We start from the raw sequence: 9589 nt of genomic DNA, 5'->3' as shown, positions 1-9589 counted from the left end.
TTGATGGAAAACTTTATCAAGTAAACTTTCGGCCGACCGCCTTCCCTGTTCAATTTATGGAAAAATTGTTGAAAGTGCCTCTGCCGATCGAAAGACAAACGCGACCAGGTACGCTCGTCGTGACGTCACGTACACATCTTGAGTTTCACTTTCAACATTCAACAGTTTTCCACGGAAGGCTGTCGGCCGAAAGTTTACTTGATAAAGTTTTAAATATGAATATTTTTCTTACACAAATGCGTCGATCCGCTTCAGAAGGCCTTTATTAACACCCCGGAGCCGTGTGGAGCACGTTATTTGATGGACAGATGCACTTCAAAAACAGAGCAACTATGAATCAAATTCTAATGCTTGGATTAGCCTGGATTTTTGTAATATAACTCCGATTTCATTCGTCTGAAAGAAGAATGTCATATACACCTAGGATGACTTGGGGGTGAGTAAATTATGGGCTAATTTTCATTTTTGGGTGAACTATCCCTTTAAATATAAGGATGAGGGTGGATACTTATTATTCAAACTTATTATTCAAGCCAAATTTAATAGTCAAGCTATGGATTCAACAAAGGTTTGCAGAATACACCTGAATACACAATGTATATTCATATAGTCATCTCATTTAGCATATTATGACTTCCCAGGATTCATTAAGTTTGAGTTTATTTTTTTGTGCACATCACATGCTATAAAAGACAATGTGAAAATACCATCTACTTAAAAAAAAGTGTTTACACAGGTCTCATTTGTTAATACTAGTTAATGCATTAAGTAAGATGAACTAATAGTGTGTTTGCACAGCATTTATTATTCTTTGTTAATTCATAAACATTTTCTTGTTCATGTTATTTCACAGTACATTAACTAATGTTATCAGATACAACTTTTAATCTTAAAAAAAATATTAGTAAATGCTTATATAAACATTAACTAAGCTTAATAAATGCTGTAGAAGTGTTGTTCATCGTTAAGGTATGGGTCCTGTGTTGAGACCCTGGAACTAATGTGTAGGCTACTTACACGGAAAATACACAAAAACTGCCCACTTTAAGGGGTGGTAAACCACGATTTCACTATTCTAACTTTAGCTAGAGTGTAATGTTGCTGCTTGAGCATAAACCACATCTGCAAAGTTGCAACGTTCAAAGTTTAAAGCAAAGGGAGATATTTGCTTTTAAAGAAATCCATTTCTAAGGACTGCAGCAAACGGCCAGCAGGCGACTACAGACATTCCTCCAGGGTCGGTGACATCACCAGCCTCAATATTTACATAAACCCCTCCTCCGTGAATATTAAATAAGGGGGGGTGAGGCCATTTTGTATCGCTGTTGTTGTGGTATAGTGGTAGGCTACAGGCAGGAGTGGTGTTGCTGCAATGCCGACGAAACACTGTTATTTTCATCCGGATTGCAGGTCTGGGGATGGGCGTTTAACATACAGCATGTTGTTTGAGACAGAGGGGAACAGGTCTCAGATATATGCTGCCCATCATAAAGCACGAGACAGACAGGGTCGGAGGAGAAGACTGGAAAATGTGACATAATGGACAATATTCGTCCGTTGCAATTCATGAGCGGTTCAGTGTGAATCATGCGCGATGGGCGCGCCTCCCGCTGCACATTTCACGGAGGAAAACATCCACAATCTTCGCGAGTTCAATGCCGGATTTGCTCAACGTCAGATGCGCGAGACAAACACGGCCTGTGCGTGGATTAACGACGCGCGCGCTGCACATTTCACGGAGGAAAACATCCACAATCTTCGCGAGTTCAATGCCGGATTTGCACCACGGCTTGTCCTGAAAGCTGGATTTACAAACAGAAGCTGTTAACGGGCCACAACCTGTAAGTCTGATTTATTTTTCGTCGATGTGTTTTCCTGTAATAGGTTAATTGTACTTTGTAGCAAGGAAGTAAACAGATGACAACGCTGTTCTGCAAACCAGTCTGTTAAATGCTCATTCATACTTAACGTTATCCGACGAACACCTAACGTTACAAACACCTAACGTTAAAATCTCAACAGCGAACCTGGCATTAGTGTAAATGATTCTTTGATTAGAGCTTTGGGTTAATAGTTCTTGCCACAGATATTTGGCTATAATCGTTCTAAAAATACAAAAGTGCCATTCAGTAGCAATCACTATAGATCCGCAGTCTTTACTCTTGAGGACTGAACAGGTTCTGCTCGATCATCTTCACTAAAATGTTCTGGGTCTGATTCGGGCTCAGATTGGTATGGTTTTATTGGCGCCATCGTTTCTAATACTGACCAAAGCACAGTCTACCGGTTAAGGTAAGGGGCGTGGCGTTTCCGATAAACGTGCACTGCGGTTAGCGAATCACAACACACTGGGCCAGCTGACCAATCTGAGCCCACTGCATATTTTTGAGGGACTGGCTTCATACAACCCGGAAAGCATCAGACCGTTTTACAAGGAGGGACAGAGCAGTGTAGAATAAAGGTCAAATATATGAAAAATAATGCAATTTTTTAAAAAACGAAGCATGAACACATGTTACAGTGCACCCCACAAACACAATCAAGCCTTCAAAAGAATGTGTTTTACCACCCCTTTAAAATAAAGCGTGGAACCTGTGGAAATACCCAGGGATTACTTAGCCTACTTACCCAGGAACTACTTACACTGAAAATACCAAGAGGTTAGGTCTTTAAATTTGTAGAACAGTTTGACATCTTTAGGTAGGTTGTAAAGGCCCTTATCCACAAGATCATGTTTGTATGAATACATATTTTCAGCTGTGCATACTCCTAACATTAACTAAGCTTAATAAAAGCAAGAAAATTTGCTTCCCCAAAATATTTTTTTCACAGAAACTGCAGGGTAGTTACAATTGTAGTTACAATATTGCAATTATTGTGTGTACTTACAAATGCCTATTAATTTCCCTTTTGGTGTGAAAGGGCCTTTGCATTTGCCAAAAAATAGCCCAAAACATTTTTGTTATTAAAACACAAACAAGCAAGTCCAGCTTAGATGAGGAAAAGTAACAAAAGTAACGTAACATTACTTTCCATAAAAAAGTAACTTGTAATTAGTTCCCCATTCAGTCGGTCACTTCCGACGCCATGTAGGAGACTGACAAATAGGAATCTGGCCAGAGAGACCAATCTATTTCTGTCAGGACTCTGGTTTGATCATCAGCTTTTCTGTTGAGTTAGGTTGTCAGTTGCACTCACTCTGCCATCACAGCTGCACCTCATTCTAATTTGTGCTCCAGCTCTCCTCACACACACCTGTCTCTCATTTTGCATTGACTTTCTCCACTACTTATGCTTCTCTCTTTCTTTGCTTCTCTGTCAGTGTGTCTTGGTTACCGTCCGTTTCACTACTGCCCAAAAGACCTTCTTGTCGTGCCTAGTTTACATGCCCTGTTTGTTTGTTTAATCTTGTTTTTTCTTCTTTGATTTGCCCAGTTCCTGTACGCAGTCCCGTTTTGGATCACTTACCTGGTTTCTGATTTTGGACTATTGCCTTTGCTCTACCCCTGGGACTGTGATTTTCCTCTGGTTTTGACCCCTGCCTGGCCCGTCTCCCTTATCAACTTTTCTTAGGGATTGTTGCATTGCTGAACTGACTTCCTGACTGCCCCTTGGATTTCGCCTCTGCTCCGTCCCTTTGCTCGACGGCTCGGCTGCCTGTCATTTTTGTGTTTTGTTTTGTTTTCCCTTTGCACTTTGGTAAATAAATTTAGCAAATCTGCTCTTGGGTCCCTTTTTCATCCCAGCATCCCTAACAACTTTGAGTGTAACTAAACGCATGCAATGATTGCAGCAGCTGCTCTGCCTCGCAACAATAAATGAGCAGCAGGTGCGTTGCATTAATCAGCTTTTCCCTTCGGAACCGAGTGGTGTATGTTTCCTGCTCTCTACAAAGCGTGCGTTATCATTATAATGAGTCAAGCTCTTCGAGTGGACCTCTCCTCGTCTGGTGTTGGCGTGACGGGGTCAATTTTCTCTTCTCATTTTCTATTTTGTTTCTACCGAGCAAAAAGAAAAGGCTGTTCTCACAGCTGGTAAGAGGGCACCTTCTATGAGAGAGTCTGTGTCACTGTCTCACATGCCTGGGCATATGCATGCTGAGATGGTGTTCGTGGGTGGTTTATGTCTTCGCATGAGATGACCACGTCGGCATGCCAGTCAACTCTTCTTTCTCCGGAAAGCTTGAGTCCTCTCTGCTGTTGGCCAGCCACTGCTTGTGTGCTAAAGCACAGCCGCTGGAGATCAGCGAGAGCTTTCTGCTGGGGAAAACTGCTCGGGTTATGTATATAACCCTTGTTCCCTGAGAAGGGGAACGAGCACTGCATCGGGACGACGCTTTGGGGATGCTCCCTTAGCATCAGCGAATCTGAAACCAGAATGCCAACTAGGCCAATCCGATTGGCGTGCGTGATGACGTCATTGTGACGGCATACCCGGAAGTATAAAAGGGGAGCTGGAACGTAATGGCGGTAGTAATTGCTCTGAAGCATGCGCTCCAGGCGCGCCGAGGTGTGGCGTCGGGATGCAGTGCTCGTTCCCCTTCTCAGGGAACAAGGGTTATATACATAACCCGAGCAGTTCCCTTTCGAGGGAACTCGCACTGCATCGGGACGACGCTTTGGGGAACGAGTACCCACTAGGCCACACCGAAGGGTAGCACCTGCCCTAGTGTGAAGCCGGAGACCGGGCACAGCTAGGACTGGAGCACCCTCGCACCAGGCGTCGTAGGGAGATCCAGGCTATAGAACCTGATGAAAGTGTGTGGGGTAGCCCACCCGGCCGCCTCGCAGATATCCTGCAAGGGGACCCCAGAAAGAAGGGCCACCGAAGAGGCCATGCCTCTGGTGGAATGAGCCCTCACGGCCACAGGTGAAGGCAAACTGCGCACCTGGTAGGCCATGGTAATCGCCTGGACAGTCCAGTTACTGATTGTCTGAGTAGACGCAGGCAATCCCTTCTTAGGTGAACCAAAACACACCAACAGTTGTTGTGATCTCCTCCACTGTGCAGACTTCGCCAGATAAACTCTTAGAGCCCTAACCGGGCAGAGTAGGTGAAGCCTCCCCTCTTCCGCCGTCACATGAGGCGGAGGATGAAATGCCTGCAGGACCAATGACCTGACCACCCTTGATGGCACCTTAGGCACGTAGCCCGGCCTAGGGTGTAAGATGGCTTTTACTCCTCCCGGGGCAAACTCCAGGCAGGTCGGCGTTACCGCCAAGGCCTGGAGATCTCCCACTCTCCTGAGAGAGGTAATGGCAAGGAGAAAAGCCACCTTAAGGGTCAGATCCTTTGGTCCAGCCGACTCCAATGGTTCGAAGGGGGCCTCAGCCAATCCTTCGAGAACCACTGCCAGGTCCCAGGTTGGAACTCTGGACCGAGCCGCAGGCCTCATCCTCCGAGCCCCACGGAGGAATTGTACAACCAGCTGGTGCCTACCCAGAGGCCCATCACCCAAAGGAGTGTGGAAAGCCGCAATGGCAGCCACGTACACCTTGAGTGTGGACGGGGTAAGCCCTGCAGAGAAACGATCTTGGAGGAACTCCAGCACTGAAGCCACTGGGCAGTTAACTGGGTCCACCTCACGTTCTCTGCACCAAGTGGAAAATACATTCCACTTGAAGCTGTACAGTCTCCTCGTAGACGGAGCCCTGGAGCTGATTAAGGTCTCTATCACGTCTGCCGATAGGCCAGCCTCTATGAACCTGGTCCCCTCAGGGGCCAGACCCACAGGTTCCAAATCTCCGGGCGGGGGTAAAATATCGTACCCGCCGCCTGAGATAGGAGATCCCTCCTCAGAGGAATCTCCCACGGCTGACCTGCTAGCAGAGCTATGATATCCGAGAACCAAACTCGAGTCGGCCAACGGGGTGCTACCAGAAGTAGACTGACCCCCTGTCGACGGACCCTTTCCAGGACTCCCGGGAGCAGAGCAATCGGGGGAAATGCGTACAGACGCAGCCTCGGCCACGTCTGCACCATGGCATCCAGCCCCAGCGGAGCTGGATGCGTGAGGGAAAACCACAGTGGACAGTGGGACGTCTCTCGAGACGCAAACAGATCCACTTCCACTGGGCCGAACCTCTTGCATATGGCCTCCACCACCTCTGGGTGGAGTCGCCACTCCCCGGGCCTCAGCCCCTGCCTCGACAGGATGTCTGCTCCCTGATTTTGGACCCCCGGGACATACATTGCCCTGATGGACAACAGTTTCCCTTGGGACCACAGGAGGATGTGATGCGCCAGTCTGCAAAGAGGGCGCAACCTCAAACCCCCCTGCCGTGCCCCAACCAGTGAGGGAGGCGTCTGTTGAAACGGATTTCCGGCAACAGGACGCTCCCAACACTGGCCCTTGGGACAGAAACCAAGGTTTCTTCCATATGACTAGGGAACGAAGGCCACTGCGCGTTACCCTGATCATACAGAATGGATTTCCCCTCAAGGAAAGCCACCTGGTTTACCTCCGTATCAGTACATGGTGGCCGCGGAGGTCCGGGAAAAAGCTCCTCAGAGCTTTGTAGACCGCCAGCATTTCCAGGCAGTAGATGTGCCAGGAGAAATGCCTGGTCTCCCACAGACCTCTCGCAAAGCGGCCGCCATGACCACGTCACAGCCAGTGAGGGAGGCGTCTGTTGAAACGGATTCCCGGCAACAGAACGCTCCCAACACTGGCCCTTGGGACAGAAACCAAAGTTTCTTCCATATGACTAGGGAACGAAGGCATCTGCGCGTTACCCTGATCATACAGAATGGATTTCCCCTCAAGGAAAGCCACCTGGTTTACTTCCCATAACCACGTCCCAGCCAGTGAGGGAGGCGCCTGTTGAAACGGATTACCGGCAACAGAACGCTCCCAACACTGGCCCTGGGACAGAAACCAAGGTTTCTTCCATATGACTAGGGAACGAAGGCATCTGCGCGTTACCCTGATCATACAGAATGGTTTTCCCCCCCGAGGAAAACCCCTTGATTCCCAGCTACCACTGTAAGGGTCTCATGCAGCAGGCCAAGAGATATTCTGTTGGACGCAGCCGCAATGAGCCCCAGCAGCCTTAAACTGCTTCACAGTGATGCTGTGGCCTAGCTTCTTTTTAGAGACCACCGCCCGTATGGACTCGATACGTTCGGGAGACAATTGTGCCCACAACGTAGAGAATCCCATACGACTCCCAGGAACACAGTTCTCTGAGAAGGCGACAACACGCTACTGTGTGTAGAGTCTCAAAGGGCTAGGCCGCCTGGAAGAACCCGATATTGGTACGCTTTGCCCCAAAAAGCGAACCTCAGGAACTTCCTGTGACACAGAAGGATGGATACAGGGAAGTATGTGTCCTCTTCAGACCCATCGTGACAGACCAGTCCTCAGACTGGATCTGAATCACAATGGAGGAATTGCTAAGCATCTTGAATCTGAATCTCCTCAGAGAACGATTCAAGTACCTCAGGTCCAAAGTTGGATGCAACTGGCCATCCCTCTTAGGAACTGTGAAGTACCGGCTGTAGAACCCGGACTCCCTGTCTGGCGGAGGAGCACATTCTGTGGCCTCCCTACCAGCAGGGAGTGAACTTCCTGTTCCATTACCCGAACCTGCCCAGGGACCACTGCCCTCCAGACCACCCCACTGAACTTCAGGGGAAGGTAATCGGACTGCAGTCTGTATGCCCCTTTCTACAGTCGCAGGCCCCAAGCTGATATATTCGGAGGCATAACCATGCGCCGAAATAATCTGCTAAGGGAACCAGCCTCTCGAGGCCGGTCTCGGGTGTCAACCGAGCCTCCTCCCCGACCCCCTGAAGCGGCTAACCGGCAGGGCGAAATCGAGGAAGATTTTCGGTGTGCGTACGCGTTTGCTGAACCACCGCAAGTCTTGCTAGAGGCGGCTGGTGCAGCACGCGTGCGCGGGGAAACGATGTGGCCCGAAGCGTACTAGACGGCGGGAACACAGCGTCGATTCCCGAAAACTCCACAGGGGAGGCGACCTCGATCGCTCCTACCCGGGAGAGGGGGCTGGCCAGCAGGGGCCTCATCTAAGGGAGCAGCTCAACAGGGCCACAACCCTAGAGCGGACACTGCGATTAGCAATTGCCTGAAACTGATGTGTCCCGCAGGCCACAAGGCGGCGAGAACGACATCAACTTCAGGAGGGCTCCATCTTAGATGAATATCCAGTTCACAAGTTAAACACGCCTGGGTGACAGAATTAAAGTATCCAACTTATCAAAGTCGGATAACATGACACTCAATTCCTCGGAATTAAATGCCATCATAATCACCAAACCCGTGCAACCTGATCTGAATAATAGGCTGAATAAAAAATATATCTAACTCCTCAAAGTCAGATAATATTTAAATTTAATTCCTTAGAATTAAATGCAGCCACAATAAGGTGAACATAGTCTGAATGATAGGCTGAATATCTAACTCCTCAAAGTTAGATTATATTTAATTTAATTCCTTAGAATTAAATGTAGCCGTAATTAATCAGACGACACTGTTTTATTTGTATTTATACGGACTCATAGACCCCGCGTTGCCTCAGCAACGTGGTTCAAGCCGTCATAATACAATTGGCTTTCATCCCTCGAGAAAAAAGCCAAACAGTGTCACACAATACAGTGAAACATGGTCTGAATGACTGAATGTCTAACTCCACAGAGTCAGATCATATCTCATTTAAATCCTCAGACTTAAATGCAGCCATATCAGACAAATACTGATTTTTTATTGTACTATACGGACTCGTCCGTTAAGCCAACCAGTATCTCATGCACACCGATCGCGTGTGTTCACATTAATTGCAGACCCATAACCTGCGCGCTGCCTTTTTTTCCAGCAATCGCGAGGATGGAATCTTGCATATTTAAGAAGTGCTTATGACTTTGACTGCCTCGATGCTGAGCACGTCTAATTCCTCAGAATCAGACCGCTCACACATCGGGTCCTCCGCCCCGGGGGAAGAAGCCGCAGCGCGGGCTTCCACACGGGGAAGGAGAACATCTGAACTGTCAGACAAAGACTGGGAAGATGCCTCAGCAGTCCCAGTCCCGCTGACAGTCCATCCGTGAGCCCCATGACCAGCCTCGCCGCACCGCCTCGGCGGATGCGGGACCGATCCACGGGGCTCACGAGGCTGGCCGGCCTCATCGAACACGGCCAGCCGAGAGCGGAGCACTCTGAGCGTCAGCTTTCATAATGCTCACAAGCGGCTCCCTCGAGAGCCGCTCGAGCATGCTGAACGCCCAGGCAGTGCACACACAGCAGGTGTGTATCCGAGCCCGACATGTAGCGAGGGCAAGGATGCACACACTGCTTGAACTCTCTCACTTTTTCACACTTCATTTCAATCACACACTTTCACTGACATACAACAGTAAATAGACAGACAGTTTGACAGATAGCGCTTGCTGAAGAGCAATAACTACCGCCATTACGTTCCAGCTCCCCTTTTATACTTCCGGGTATGCCGTCACAATGACGTCATCACGCACGCCAATCGGATTGGCCTAGTTGGCATTCTGGTTTCAGATTCGCTGATGCTAAGGGAGCATCCCCAAAGCGTCGTCCCGATGCAGTGCGAGTTCCCTCGAA

This window comes from Gobio gobio (genome assembly GCF_949357685.1).
Source record: "Gobio gobio genome assembly, chromosome: 12".
Classification (NCBI taxonomy): domain Eukaryota; kingdom Metazoa; phylum Chordata; class Actinopteri; order Cypriniformes; family Gobionidae; genus Gobio; species Gobio gobio.
This window is presented reverse-complemented; position numbering follows the sequence as displayed.